At 39.0% G+C, this 16,268-nt stretch overlaps 1 protein-coding gene across 7 annotated transcripts in view; it reads left to right on the forward strand.

Moving 5' to 3' along the window:
* Nucleotides 1-1,889: 1,889 nt before the first annotated feature.
* inpp4b (inositol polyphosphate-4-phosphatase type II B) overlaps nucleotides 1,890-16,268 on the forward strand; it is a 257,269-nt gene continuing 242,890 nt past the window's right edge. For all 7 annotated transcript variants that reach the window (XM_030053522.1, XM_030053485.1, XM_030053476.1 and 4 more), the window contains exons 1-2: nucleotides 1,890-2,027; nucleotides 8,611-8,687. The gene's annotated coding sequence lies outside the window, so the exon portion shown is untranslated. The remainder of the gene's footprint in view (nucleotides 2,028-8,610; nucleotides 8,688-16,268) is intronic.

Raw genomic sequence — 16,268 nt, forward strand, 5'->3', positions numbered from 1 at the left:
CCTAATAAGCATGCTGAATGACATGTTGAATGCATTTCCCTCCTGCAAAGTCATTTGCATAAAGCTAAATTTGAAGCTAAATTGGCTCTCTTTGCACTGATGTGTGTAATTTGGAGGAAGGTTATGTGACCAGAAAGGTGACGTGGTTTTCCTTGAGCACTCTATATCGCCACTAGTGTTCAGAAACTACAATGGGAACCTTTAAACTTGACAGTATTAATGAGTTAACATTGATTGTGCTAAAAATTGATATTGTAATTTTTTAGCCATATCGCTCAGCATAATAGAAAGTGGGACTCTTTAGGAATACACAAATCAAATCAACACCAGTGAAATCCTCACAATCACTGAAACATCTATGCATACTCTACCGAAATCACATCGCTGTGAGTGTGTCAGTGGCATGCGTGACATCATTTCACTTGTTTACATGACCATCACTAATTTCAATAGTGTTCATGAGTGTGCTGCAACATTGTACACAACAGATGTCAGTAAAAAAGAGTTTCATAAAATTTGAATGCATGTATTAAAATGTGTGTAGGTGCAAGGGCCATTTTACCCCATATAGCATCACACAGCCTTCACACATTGACTACGTGTACTGCCGTGTGTGTGTGTGGGAGAATATGCATGTGAATATTTTGTCCAGGCTTTTACCTAGTAGGCAGGCACTTGAGGTTATCATAATAAGAGAGAGAGAGAGACAGATTAGTTTATTGTGTGAGTATAAATCACATTCACACTGTATTGGTTACATATTCCCGAGTTATAAGCACTCACAACAAAAGCAGTTTAACACTTGGCCAATATGAATAGCACTGAAACATCAAGACAGGGATATGTTTAGGGATACATTTTATGGGGCCTTAGCTTGGCATGGTAAAATGCCTTTTAAAACTGGAGTCTGTCCAGTTGTCAGTGACAACGATGCTTATTTATTGGAATGCAGGAAAGAGAAATAGGACAGAGGCTATGTTTCCTTCTTAAGGCATTCCATTTGGAAAATGATGCTGAGGTGTTCAGTTTTCTTTCTTGTCATGGTGCCGAAACACAACAAACCATATCATAACTGGCACGAATAATGTGTTTGGCAAGAACAGTTGCTGTTTTATTAGGTTTTTTAGTATTACTTAGATGTTTTAATACTGTGCCAATAATCATCGAGAAAACATACTCATCCGAAAATAACCCGACTACCTTTACTCAATAGAAAAACAAAGTCTGGCATAATTTTGTGGGCTGCATTCCCACCATTTGCCTCATTATCCGCAATCTACTCTGAAAAAATGAATTGCATTTGCAAGAAACACCAAAAGAGAGTCTTTTGTCATGCAGAGCCTTACTAGTAGGCCTATGCTTTGTTTAATTAAATACATTAATTAAGAGTACCCTCATCAATTTTAGTCCTTCAGTTACTTTTTAAATTGATTGTTGCTAGTTAAATGTTTTTCATTTGTGAAGAGGATGATAATAGGCATAGCTGTTAATTTGCTGTGAGTAGTTCAATGCAAATATATAAAATCTTGGGAGTCACACCTCCCGCAGCCTAAGGTGGGTCCGCTTTCCCACATTATAGGATTTTATTTATTTTTTGGTTTCATTTATTTTATTATTTTTTAAAATGTATTTTATATATATACTTGATCTCTTCGTCATCTTGATATTTATAGGTTGAATAATATATAGTGATTATATGTATGTCTACCCTTTGATGTATATTTGTACTGATATAAGCATAAAAATTTAATGAGAATTTGAATTTGGCAGGAAAAATGCTTTGGCATTTTGTGAGGATACGGTTTTAGAGTAATTACTGTAGCTGCCTAAAATGCAAACAGCGCCACACACAGATAGGTTTAATGTAGCTGATTTTGTCTCCACCTGCACCTGTGAATAACTTTCTGCCGCTGTAATCCTGCCTCAGTGCTCAGTTTGACACCAACAACCAAAACTACAGCAAAGTTGAAGAGAAAACAAAGAAGAAAGTTGGAGAAGGAGCAAATTAAAGACAAGTGAGAGAAAAGGTGAGTTTATTAAAAGACGGCTAAGCTCGCTAACTGTAAAGGATAACGGACGTTAACGGTAGCTAGCGACCGAGGAGGCTAATTTGCATAACGGCTAAAATTAGCATCACATAGAGTACAACGGGAAACGCCATTAAAGCAAGCTAACACTGAAGCTGAGAGTGGAAAAGAGGACGAAAGGGGCTGGGAGTTGAGAGCAGGCCGGGGGGATACTGAAATTATAGCATTAATATTGCATTTACTAGATGTGGTTATCTGTCAACTTTAGGCCAAAGACCAGTCTTAGTGTGTTTGTGAACATGACTCTTGTGAACACAAACGGCCACAGAGAGGAGAAGCTTGACTACAAGATGAGTTGATTTAAGCTATTCTAAGCGATTGTAATTCAAAAATATTACAGCTTAATATTGAGTGGTATTGTATTAAATGCCAAATCTGTTTGTTTGCTTTTTTTTTTTTTTTTTTTAAGTTAGTTGAGGTTTATTTACACATCACCCGATCTACAATGAATCACTCCATTCGATGGGAAGAAATTACTCAAAAAATCCCCCATTCAATGGGGCGGAATTGTGCAATTTTTGCAACCCAGTTTACCCAGATTACAGGAATTACTCCAAAATCCCCATCGAATGGAAACGGGTTTCTATTGGCTGTCCTCTGGGGGGCCCCGCCCACCGCCTGCGCATGCGCGAGCCCCGAAGCAAGAGCCTTAAGAAAAATGGCGGACATTCCTTTTATTCTCAGTGGAAAATGCAATATTTTAACAAAGCTTATGCATTCAAATGCGTTTTGATAACATTTCTAGCGGGAAATGTGCATTTTATTTCCAAAATCTTCATTCAGTTAATGTACATGATGTTTACTTTGTTAGTTATTACGAAGATTCTTTCAGGTTTCTATCGTTGCTATGGCTGTTGCTATGGACGCTGCTACCACTATCGCTGATGTAGCTTCCGCTCGGAAGTATTGTCCTCACTGTCACCGTGGAAATCTGGGGAGGGAGGCGTGGGGTTAACCTGCTCTCACAGAAATCCGTGAAATGAGCATGACCTCCTAATAACGCATTGCGTGCTCCTCGCACGTGACCTGTTTTAATCGATTTCTATGGTTTTAATTCCGTGTGGTCACCACACAAACGGTGGTCACTGAAAGTCGGCGAGGATCCGTGACGTCACGCTGTGGTTGGCGGTTCATAGATCCCGGAAGTGCAAATTTAATCGATATTCCGGAAAAAGGTCTGATTATTAGCCATAACGTTGTAACCATCCAAGGCAGACTTACCACGAGCTATGAGGATGTGTAACGATGGCATGTGCTTCAGCCGAGTCCACAAGTCCCGTATAATATCAACTTTATTTTAAGAAAACACGTTTTATTTGCGATGTCATATCACGGAGAAGCACTACATTACCCATAATCCTAGTGTTTATCAGCGACGTGTCTGATTTGACTTTCATCAATAAAGTCAATAAAGTGTAATAAAGTGCATGAAAGTTGATAATATGCTGATATGTTACGCCATTGAACACAACCCTTTCAGTCAGCGAAACAGAGCGGGTGGAAAAAACCGCGGAAACACGTCAAAATAGCACTAACGATTTATATATTTTTTTTATTTTCATAACACATCTTTATTCGTGATATAAACATAGGCTACATGTTAAGGTTATAGTTTTGGTGTTGAAAAACTACTGTATGTATGTTTTTTAAACCTAATTTCAAAACTTTTCCCCTAACCCGGAAGAGGCGTACCAGGACTACAATCTGCGCGGAGTTGCAACACACAGAGGTGTCCTGCGCCATAGATTTTGTAGTTCTAATATGTCTATTATGTGATGTTGTGATCACTAATTTTTCAATCTTTATTAGAGTTTTTGGGTGTGGGAAGAACGCCTGTTTGGTCAGATTTTATTTATTTTTTTCTTAAGATAGTGAAATCATGTTTTTTCCATGTTTTGACACTAGTCACTGGCGCCCCCTATTGGTTTGCCATCGGGCATGATAGTAGAGGTCAAGAGCTTTCCAAAAATGTTGACCCCATGTCTGTGCCATTTTTTGTTGCTGCACTGTAAGCCTTTAAAAGTGTCTCAGGTGCAAGGTTCAAAGGGCACTCGTGGGGAGCAGGAACTGCCCACTGGTTTCACACTGAGATATGTTACTCCATAGGTCAAGACCTTTCAAACGATGTCTTCATTGTTGTTCTATGACAAAGTTTGATTTTCATCGTGCTCCAAGCCAATGGCTGTCTCAGGTGTACATCTGCAGACCTCTTTTAGGGCCAAGCTTGATAAAATCAGTCAAACTTCTTTAAGGGGGTATTTAATGGCCAAATTTATTTATAATATTGATGTTAGTCTTAAACACAGTCATACTTTTCAATTTGGACCATTTTAAAATACTCAGTGTTTCATATTTCATATTTTTCCATTGACTTAATATGGCCACCTGAGACACTTTTAAAGGCTTACAGTGCAGCAACAAAAAATGACACAGACATGGGGTCAACATTTTTGGAAAGCTCTTGACCTCTACTATCATGCCCGATGGCAAACCAATAGGGGGCGCCAGTGACTAGTGTCAAAACATGGAAAAAACATGATTTCACTATCTTAAGAAAAAAATAAATAAAATCTGACCAAACAGGCGTTCTTCCCACACCCAAAAACTATAATAAAGATTGAAAAATTAGTGATCACAACATCACATAATAGACATAACATATTAGAACTACAAAATCTATGGCGCAGGACACCTCCGTGTGTTGCAACTCCGCGCAGATTGTAGTCCTGGTACGCCTCTTCTGGGTTAGGGGAAAAGTTTTGAAATTAGGTTTAAAAAACATACATACGGTAGTTTTTCAACACCAAAACTATAACCTTAACATGTAGCCTATGTTTATATCACGAATAAAGATGTGTTATGAAAAATAAAAAAAATATATAAATCGTTAGTGCTATTTTGACGTTATTGCGGCTTTCCGTACCTCAAAAAAGTCGCTCGAGAGGCAGAGAATAGGTCCTGTTATTTTTTGTATGACGCGCTGCTGCTGCTTGTCCAAGAAAGCCCACTGAGTTCAGATAAGTTTTATATATTTTAATAACGATCGGCTACTACAGCGGCTGTACACTTAATAAAGAACATGTCAAGGCAGATCATGAAGAAAGCAAAATACGAAGATGCGGTCAACAAAAATTACGGCTACCTAAACTCACCTCTCTCCCCCGTGCAGGTGAAGCATACTAATATAACCTACCTGCCAGCAATCAACCACAGTGCTCACGTGACACAAAGCCATGGCAACAAGACAAAACTAATTAAACACAAAATAATCAATCAATAAAGCAATATATGGCTCCTACAGACGTGTTTCCGCGTTTTTTCCACCCGCTCTGTTTCGCTGACTGAAAGGGTTGTGTTCAATGGCGTAACATATCAGCATATTATCAACTTTCATGCACTTTATTACACTTTATTGACTTTATTGATGAAAGTCAAATCAGACACGTCGCTGATAAACACTAGGATTATGGGTAATGTAGTGCTTCTCCGTGATATGACATCGCAAATGAAACGTGTTTTCTTAAAATAAAGTTGATATTATACGGGACTTGTGGACTCGGCTGAAGCACATGCCATCGTTACACATCCTCATAGCTCGTGGTAAGTCTGCCTTGGATGGTTACAACGTTATGGCTAATAATCAGACCTTTTTCCGGAATATCGATTAAATTTGCACTTCCGGGATCTATGAACCGCCAACCACAGCGTGACGTCACGGATCCTCGCCGACTTTCAGTGACCACCGTTTGTGTGGTGATCACACGGAATTAAAACCATAGAAATCGATTAAAACAGGTCACGTGCGAGGAGCACGCAATGCGTTATTAGGAGGTCATGCTCATTTCACAGATTTCTGTGAGAGCAGGTTAACCCCATGCCTCCCTCCCCAGATTTCCACGGTGACAGTGAGGACAATACTTCCGAGCGGAAGCTACATCAGCGATAGTGGTAGCAGCGTCCATAGCAACAGCCATAGCAACGATAGAAACCTGAAAGAATCTTCGTAATAACTAACAAAGTAAACATCATGTACATTAACTGAACAAAGATTTGGAAATAAAATGCACATTTCCCGCTAGAAATGTTATCAAAATGCATTTGAATGCATAAGCTATGTTAAAATATTGCATTTTCCACTGAGAATAAAAGGAATGTCCGCCATTTTTCTTAAGGCTCTTGCTTCGGGGCTCGCACATGCGCAGGCGGTGGGCGGGGGCCCCCAGAGGACAGTCAATAGAAACCCGTTTCCATTTGATGGGGATTTTGGAGTAATTCCTGTAATCTGGGTAAACTGGGTTGCAAAAATTGCACAATTCCGCCCCATTGAATGGGGGATTTTTGAGTAATTTTTTCCCATCGAATGGAGTGATTCATTGTAGATCGGGTGCACACATACAATTGAAAGGTTTGAGTTACAGATGGAAAATTTTCAGTTTTTGTCGTTCTCAACCCACATTGAAAATGCACTATACATACTTATACACTCAGTGGCCACTTTATAGTACAGTCTAATCTAATGGATTTTAGTGCTGCAGCTCTGCCATAAATTCTGCCTTTTCACAAAGTTTATAATGTTCAGTTTTTGTTGACAATATGGAGAACGTGTGAATTTTAATTCTGTGTTTATTATTGTGGTTGTACTTTGCAGAGGTCTTGTACTGGACTACATTATATTTGGAGGTGTTTCTGTTTCTGTAAAATGCGGTCTACTACAACAGCACCACTAACTATGAGCTCAATGCCAAACATAGATTTGAATGAACACCTCTATTTCTGTGACAAAAGATAACCTCAGCATTATAAGCATCATAAAAGTAAATTTTTAGAGCAGAACATTTGCATTGAATTGTATTATTATTGTTGTTGTGCAGGTGGACCTAATAATGTGGCCACTGAGTGTGTAGTTTATATACAAAAACCCTTCACACCATCAGAAAAAGTAAAATGCACTTTGTTTACATGGGGATATTGTTGTTTTTCTTCTCTATATTCATGTGAATAATTTAGTTGCTTTTTGAGAATAAGCTTGCACTCATAAACTCATGAAATATGATCACAGAGGCTGCTTTTGCAAAGGGCCCAGAAATTTTTGGTGCACCCCTGATGCCAGGCATTTATTCAAGCATTTCTAATAAAAGAAAATATGTAAAATGGTAAGTACTGACAGACGATGTAATAACAGAAAGGTTCTGAAATCTGTGCATTATCCAGGGTCAGAAAATTAGCAAGATCATTTACAGTCTCAGAGTCATAATTCACGATATTAATCAATGATTCTAGCAGTACCGTTTTATTCAAAGTTCAGTCCCATTGTGGAAAATGATTTTATTATCTATACTCAAAGCAGTGACATATAAACAAAAGGAAATTAAGGCATGTAGAGTAATGACAACACTATATTTCTTGATAAACAGCAGTTCAAATCCCTGCATTATTATGTAACATTCAAGGTTTCAAAGGCAACAGACCAAGCATATAATACATGATTATTGAGTTGATGTCACTAAAAGATATCAAGACTGCCTGTGAAATTAAGGATTTAATGCAGTGTGTCTAGAAGAGTGATTATAGTGAATTATTATCTCTTAACATAAAGACACATGGTTTATATTTTGAATGCTGTGCTACCAACCAACTGTAATCTTTGCTATCTCATCATATTGGCATCTCATATCCCACACTTTGATTTCAAAGTCTGTATGCATCATGCAATTTTTTAGAGAAATATCAAGTTTTGGTTGTATATATATATGTGCATATTTCTTTTTATGCACAATTTTTACATGTGGTACCATGTCTTATGAATTAGTAATGAATTGAGCTGCAAGCAGATTTTTAATTTATAAACACGCACTTTCTGTCTTTCCCCTTTTTTCTGAACCCCTGCACAATGTGCTTAACCCTGGATCACCCTGGCCCCCATCCCTTTTTCTCCCATTATTTGTCCTTCTTTTTTTTTTTTTATTGTCTTTTTACTTCTCTTATCACACATCATTTCTACCCAGCTCCAGATTGCCCCACACATACAAACTTCTTGTTCAGGTGGCCATCTATTTCTGCCTAGCCTGCTGACAAGAGCCAATGAAAATGCCCCCTCCTTTTTTTTTTTTTTTAATGCTGCAGCCCTATCCTCTTTGCCAATGCTGCATGAACCCTCACTGCCCTCAGGGACCTTCCGTGGCATTTTGCAGCCTCCCTGAACAGCCCTGAACACTGCTACTCAGGCACGACTCTTTTAAAATAATGCCAGTACCACCACCTCTCACTGTCCATCTTTACTCCCTTTCCTCACCCTCCCTACGCTGACCTTTTGTAGAGGCGTGTTTTCCTCCAGACATCCAGCCCGGCGGGTGGTTCAGGCTGCTGCGCTGCAGCTGCTGTCGTCGTTGTCGGAGTCTCCTGATAAAGCTCCAGTAAACAAAACAGAGAGGCTGTACAGTAGCTACCCCACAGCTGTCTCTGGCTGTGCCGTGCCTCTACTGCTGTCTCCTCATGTCTGTGTTATATTCTTCCTCCTGTGCAGACAGACACCAAGGAGGCAAAGAGATGCTGACAGAAGTGACTGAAGCTCTTTCATTAGAAGTCTTCCTTGTGTAACAGGTAAGACTAATCATTTTACTTCTTGCTGGATACCTCCTCAGTTACTGTGAGATTAGTCATGGTGTACAAGTGCATGGTAATACCAGACAACCTGTGTCTGTCAAGCTACACCTATCATTTGGGATTCATTTTAAAAAAAAAAAAAAGAAGAAGAAGCAAAAAGCATTTTGGGTTGTGCTGCAACCTGTGGAAACTACTGAAAAATTTAGAAGGGACTTTGGAAAAAGTGTTCCATCTTTAATCATTTAGGAGTGGACTGCAGCGAGCAAAGGATTGGGGAATTTAGCAGGCACAGAAAGTTAATATACAGATCACTTGTGCATCCAGCCGGTGAAAATGTTTTCTGTGATCCAGCTGAATATCATTAAGTGCTATAGCCTATGCAGTGCAAGAAACCCAAAGCGTCATAAAAGCCACATTATGTGTGTTTGTGCTCTTGAACGTACTGGCAGATTTTGTGCTACAGTTTTGTTCATCACCCTCTGTGTGTGCAACAAATGCCTCAGTAAGACATTTACGGAATGGTTTGGTTAGTTGGTCTCAGTGCAAACACTGAGAAGTGCATGTTGAGTGATTTTAGGAAAATTCATGTAGCTTAGTCCGTGGATCTGCCCATTTATTTCCTTATTGACATTCTGTTGAAGTCCATATGTGTGTGTTTGTGTTTATGCATGTCTGTAATCTCTAGTATTGTTGTGTGCATTTTCTAGTGTACACAAAAGGTACATTGAGCTATAGTTCTTGCTTAATTGGCAAAGTTGGTACATGAGTGGAAACTACGAACTTGATGTAGATGCAATCTGCCATTTTAAGGCCTCTATGCTATATGCAGAGGAGTGTATAATTTGTTTAGTAATTTCATGCAGCATGTTCTTGCTAAGGCTGGACAAAATCAAATTTTTTTTTTAAGATTGTTTTTTTGGCATTTCTGTTTTATTTGATAGTGACAGTAGAGCAGTAGAGAGAGACAGGAAAGGCAGGGGGGAGAGAGGGGACAACATGCAATAAATGGTCTGGGCTCAGATTCGAACCCACGTACCTGTGGTAAGGACTCAGTCTTGATAAGTGGTGCATGCTCTTACAGATTAGCAACTGGGGTGCTCCCAAATATCACAATATCTTTGACCAGATACCTTGAAATTGATATTGTGATGATGTTGTAGAATTGACTGTTGGTGCTTTTCACACACAAGAGATTTTTAATAAACAGTCATTAGTAATGTGGATATGACAACCAAGCAGTTAGAGACAAATAATAAAAAAGCTAGAACAGTCTAATAACTTTGGAAAATTGCATTTCTTTACTTTAAAGTAACCCAGGAAAAGACATCACTTATACCATATCACAATATCACAACATCTGAAATCCCAGATGATATCTAGTCTCATATCACAATATTGATAAGATATTGATATATCACCCAGCCTTAGTTCTAGCTGCCATTGTGGTATCTACTGAACATCTTAAGGCACTCAGGAGAAGTTGTCATTGCTACAACTTGAATTTTCCTACACTTGTACATTTTCCTCAAACAAACACTGTCTCACTCACACACACACGCACACACACACACGCACACACACACACACACACACACACACACACACACACACACACACACACACACACACACACACACACACACACACATACACACACACACACACACACACACGCTATATGTTGTAGGGGCACAAGAGGCTATCTTAGGTGAGCAAACCTGAGCGTTTGTACAGTTGCACAGCTACTATTCAATTTATAGCCCCTGCCATTTAAGTCTAGTGCGTCCAAACAGCTGTCTTGCTGAGATGAACTGCTCCTCCTAGATGAGATAAAGCACACTCAGTGTTCCCTAGCAAGATAGATGGGCACATTTGCATGCTGGGCTGTCAGTTTCACTGCTGTCTGTCCTCCTTCTTCCTTACTTTCTTTTCAGCTTTTCTTTCTTTCTGCCTTCTCCAATGCCTGATTCTCAAAAGGGAGCACTACATAAATTTCCGGTAGTTAGAGAGATATCATAGTGCCTAATGCATTACTCACAGTTGACTGACAGTGGTCCTTAATTAATCGTGCCTGCTTTAAATGGGATTGTATTGGGTGAAGGAGACAGTGGCCCATGCAAATAAAACAATGGATTGCAGCTAATGAACAGGCTATGATAGTGAGTCTTCTAAGCAGTTAAGCCAGCGGTTCATTCTGACAGAAATTACATGTGCAGTGTTCACAGTTAACATCTTCATCATGTTCATGCCTAATTACTGGAAATGAGCTTTGTGATTGAGAATAGGATAGTAGATGTCTGATTTATACTGATGTCTGAATTATTTCTGCAGATTTAACTTCTGCTGTTATGGTGGAAAAACCCTGACAGTTGGTGGAAGCTTCCTAAGCAAGATCGTATAAAGACAAGTAAGGAATCCTTACTTGTCCTTATATGATCTATTATTAAAAATCAAACACTGTAATGATTTTTTTTTAGCTGACAAGTATTTTTAGTAGTTTTATGTGTAGACAGCCCAGCAACACACATGAACAACATGTCATTTTTTTTTTTTGTATTAACTGCCTTTGTGTATGCCAACAAAATGACAGGGACAGGGTTCATCTGCTGTTTTGTATTGAGCCAACATGCTGTTTTTAACCCTGTTAACATTCATCACAGAATGTCTGCACAATATCTTCACATACAGGTTTCAACAAGAGAGGAAAAATATGTGATTCCCTCACATGCCAAGAAGATCAAATCACGGTCTGCACTTGTTGGCTTTTCTTTACTGTATTACATATGCCTATATATGTGTGTGTTTGTGTGTGTAATTACTTCTGCAGTATGTGATCTTATTCATGTTGTAATCTAATAATAATAATAATAATGTCCTGGAGTAATCATTGAACATTATTTTTCTGAAATTTGTATCTAATTAACTTTAGTAAGTTGTCACTGATATTCACACTTTGCATGTGCTCCCTGAGAGCACATTCCCGTTCCTTTTCTTTTTACAGTGCACTGTATTCTGACCTTATTATACTGTCAGTGTCACATATTTCACTATGTTCCATGGTGGTTTTTTTATTACAAAAAATGCTGACAGAATTTGAAAAGGTAATTAATTGGTTAAGTCAGATTTCCTGAAAAACCTGAAAATTGTAACTTCCATTTCAAGTTAAATTTAAAGTTAATTTTTGTGTGTGTGTGTGAATGTGTGTGTATTTTTAGCTATTCAGCTTAAATGGAGCACTCTGTCTGGCTGATTAGTTTGTGAGCAAGAGGGAAATATTTATGATGGAATTTGATTATTCATAGTTCATTCATAGTCTGTTTTTTTCCCCCTGAGCTTGAAAACTGAACTTGTTCCATGAATTTGTCAGACGGAATGACAATTGACTTTCAGCATCTGTGACAGCCGTCTGTTCCAGTCCAAAGGATGGACATTTTTGTCTCTTCTCCATATGTTGTGGCTCTGATGTGATGGAATACAAGTTGTGTCATAATGGAAACCTAACAACGTCCCCTGAGCCCTCAGCTCACACTGACAGTGACAGACTGTATCTTTTGATCACAAACTACCTCCAATTGGACAGTACTGCCACTCCTGCTCATGAATACTCATAAGATTTAATGTGGGAACTACAAGATTTAGCTCCCTGGTTCATAAATCTCCAGGTGTATTTTGGAAGGATGATAAAAATAGCATCAGTAGGAGGCATGGATATGCTTTAGGGTCTGTTAAAATATCTGGAAGCAACTCACTCTTTATCAGTGTCTATTTTTTGTCACACTGCTTCCTAAAATATTCTTTACAAATACTCCATTGGTTGTGTTCATCTCTGAACTGACAGAGCATGCTCGGCGACTATTGGTTTCTCAGCAATTCTAGCTGAAACTGAATCATGTATTGCTTTGTCGTTAAATAAAAAAGTAAAACAGGATAGAGCCTGTTATGAGTTCTTATAGATGTAACATTCATTTGTTTGAGTTTGCAGCACGCTGTATGGGCAGTGTGCTCCTAGGGAGAGGTGGGGCAGGAAAAAATGTTGAGAGATTAGCCCCATGTTGAAACAACCTCGAAAAAATGGACATTCTCTCATTATTCATTCGTCTGCTTGTCAATATGAAGTATTACTGTCTCCTCCTGTCTTGACACGCTCTTGCAAAATCCACAAGGGACCTTTCGTTCAACTGCTCTTCCCTTTGCAGTGCTGTTAAATGGCTCATTAGTAAGGCAAACGTGTCATGTACTGAAGGACAAATGTGTTGGCTTTACCTGTGCTGTCATATACATAAACCATGGAGAGAGAGAGGAGATTAGTGCTCTTTGTCTATTTCTAAATGAGAGCTGGCTCTGAAACTATAGAAGTGATGCGCTGGGACAGTTTTAGTCGTTTTGCATAAGTAATTAAATAGCTACCATTGATGCTGTTAATTTGGAACGTCACAGGTTTGATGGTCAGGTTTGGTCTGTAAATCGTTCAGTGTCCATCCTGGTCAAAGTGTCCTTGCACAAGATTCTGGACCTCTGACTCCTCTAGTTAAATACGCATTGCACGGTCATGTGTAGATAGATAGGTGAATCAGTAGATAGATGGATATGCTGGATGTAAGTGGATGTGCTGAGATGTAGAATTTGAAATACAACTATCAGAGCTCTGTTCTAATTACTCATTGAAAACTACAAAGCTCTGCTTAGGAAAAAATGACACACTGTATGGCATCATTTAGATAGATAGATAGATAGATAGATAGATATACTTTATTGATCCCAACCAGGGAAATTCTGGAATTTCTTAATTAAAACAAAACAAAACATAACTCCAATGTTAGTATTTCACTTACATGCACAGCTGTAAAGAGAAAAGTGTAGCTACATATTTAAATTCTGTTAGGTACAGCTAACAGCACTATCACTGAATGGATCTGCAGAGCAAAACACTTTCATTGGTGTGTTTGCCTTTGGAAATGGGAAGTAGTGGCAAAACCCTCCACATCATTTTTCCTCCCACTCCTTTAATTCCCACCCCATCATTTCCTCTCTACTCACTATTTCTCTCTCTCGTTCTCCCTCCCTCTGTAGAACCTCTCTCTCTCCTCCACCTTTTCATGCAGTTGTTCATTCCTATCAGTTTAGAGGAAGAAATAGATTTTCTCCTCGCTCCCATAATCAATTTGTGTCAGCACACCAGGATTCTCTCTGGAAGCGTCAGTGCTGGGAGAACACTTGGTATTCACAAAATTAAATAATGGGCCACCATAAATTCTGTCGAGAAGCGCTGTCTGCTTCACTTTGGTTTAGGGAGATCTCTACTAGATAAATCTTGATAGCATCTTCTATGCTCCCTTGTGGCTTGCCATCCTTTTACGCCTCAATTTTCAAAGCCCTATGTCTCTTGTGGTCTGGCATGCGTACATGACTGACAGTAAGTAACATCTGTAAATTTCACTTCAATTACATTGTGTGGCTGTTTCTAATGTGACGGTGGCATTGAAAACATCCTGATGGCATGTATTGCATCATAACTGCTTGAGTGGGTTTGATATGCTGCAGTTTTACCTGGGCTTCAGTGAGCATTTCTCTCTGAGCAGCGCACACTAGGAGATTAATTTACTATGTCTACCATTGCATCTGCCTCAATGTCCCATGATATTGCCTATCGTTTTTAACAAACTACCACATGCTGTGATATTTCCGAGCTCTCTAAATATAGCAATTTTTCATTTTTTACCCCAAGGCAAAAAAAAAACCCAAAAAAAAACATCTAGGTAGACACACAACCTTGCATTCACTCAGTCATTGAAATTCATGAGGAGAGGGGTAAAAAAAAAAACAAGGCTAATTTTTCAAGAGTGGGTTCAAAAGCATCAGGCCATTTGTAAAAGCTGTTCAGATGAATACACATGAAATAAATGTTAACTCTGTTGACAGGCTATTAATAAAAGACCTCAATGTTTGATTTAGAGGCAGGGCAAGGGATGTGCCGGGGGAGGTGGGAATGCTATTAGTGGGTTTAGGGAGGAGAGGCCTTATCTCTGGCTAACTGATTTCTTTGGGTTCCTCGACTCCCTTAGGTTGACTCGGCCTTCTCTTTATCATGAGTGCTACACACCAGCCGGATTAGCTAGCCAACCCAGGATCAGTGAAATGATGCTATATCGGTGACCCTCCGATCGATTGTATCCTCAAATGAGTTATCAAGATATACCAGATAAAGGCTGAATAGTTGGAAGGTAAATTGGATAAACTGAGAGAGTGGGACCAAGTAGGTAACTCTTGCCACAATACTAAGACATGGCGAGATGTTTGATTTGTGGATTGTTTTAGGTTTAAGTGGCGCACTCTGCAGCAGATACACGGACGATGAATGAGAGACTGAGTTGGGTGACAATAGGTTTTGCATCCAATTTAGCTTCAATTTGTAGCAGTACAGATGTATCAGTCCTTAAAGTTAGTTTTCCATCCCTTCAGCGGAGTCAGAGGATTACCACCAGAGAGTGATTCCTGGGCCTTTGCTCCCTTATTTTGAACTTGGAAGTTGGTCATTTTTACATATACTGATTAAATAATCCAAGATTATAGCAATAACACTTGATTTTTTTTTTTTTTTTTGGTGATAGTTCAAAATAAAATATTCGTTCAGAGAGGTTGACACTTCAACATTTTGAGGGTTGAAAGGACAAATAATCAAGATGATGATATTGTACATTGAAAAGAGCATTTAAGAGTGCCTGCAATCAGCAGTTCTCACACATAGCATATCGAGGCATTGTTGATGCTTGGAGCTGTTAGTTTATCAAGCAGGGAAAATGGCTGATGTTTACCTCTTGCTGCCCCCAAACACTGCTCTGTGTAACCTGCTGTGTCTGTCGTTTCCCCACCGACCCCTAAACCCACGTGTGCAGAATTCCTCCTCTGTTGGTCTAGTACTGTGCAGTGCAGCCAAACTTGTGAGATTAGGAGTGCAAGGCAACACTATTGTGTTTCCTCAGCCTGCTAGCTAGCAGGGGCTATGTGTGTCATCAGTCTGTGCAAGCTCACTGAGAAAATGTTTGATAATTTGCCATGAAGTCCAGGTGACTCTAATATGCAACTTAATGAATTTAACTTAATGGAAGTTTCCTCAAGGAATAAAAAGGAAATATACTGACTAGGACTTATGCTACAATTTATATTATAATGATCCTCTTTATACCATGTTATTTCTAAATAAACATCATGTGAATAGCAGACCATGAAATTAATCTTTAACATTACTGTACATGCCCTGAAGCAACAAGAAATGGAATGAAAATAATGTGATGTACCACATTTCCATACAGAGAACAGGAGGTGACTCAGAATTTAGTTGGGAAAAGCAATGGAGATAAGTTCAAAGCCACGTGGAATGTGCACAGCAATACATTGCACTGTCATAGTACGGAAGGAGATTGCAGGCCCATTCTCACTAGGGAAATGTGCCAATTATTAGATAATGTTCAGAAAGAGCAGTCATGGATTAAAGCTTTGCAGGAGTCAGGATACTCTTCAAATGAAGATGGTTTGATTAGCATACACTTAGCTATGCCAGCTAGAGTTTTAGACAGAATA

The sequence above is a fragment of the Myripristis murdjan genome, chromosome 1, assembly GCF_902150065.1.
Source record: "Myripristis murdjan chromosome 1, fMyrMur1.1, whole genome shotgun sequence".
NCBI lineage: Eukaryota > Metazoa > Chordata > Actinopteri > Holocentriformes > Holocentridae > Myripristis > Myripristis murdjan.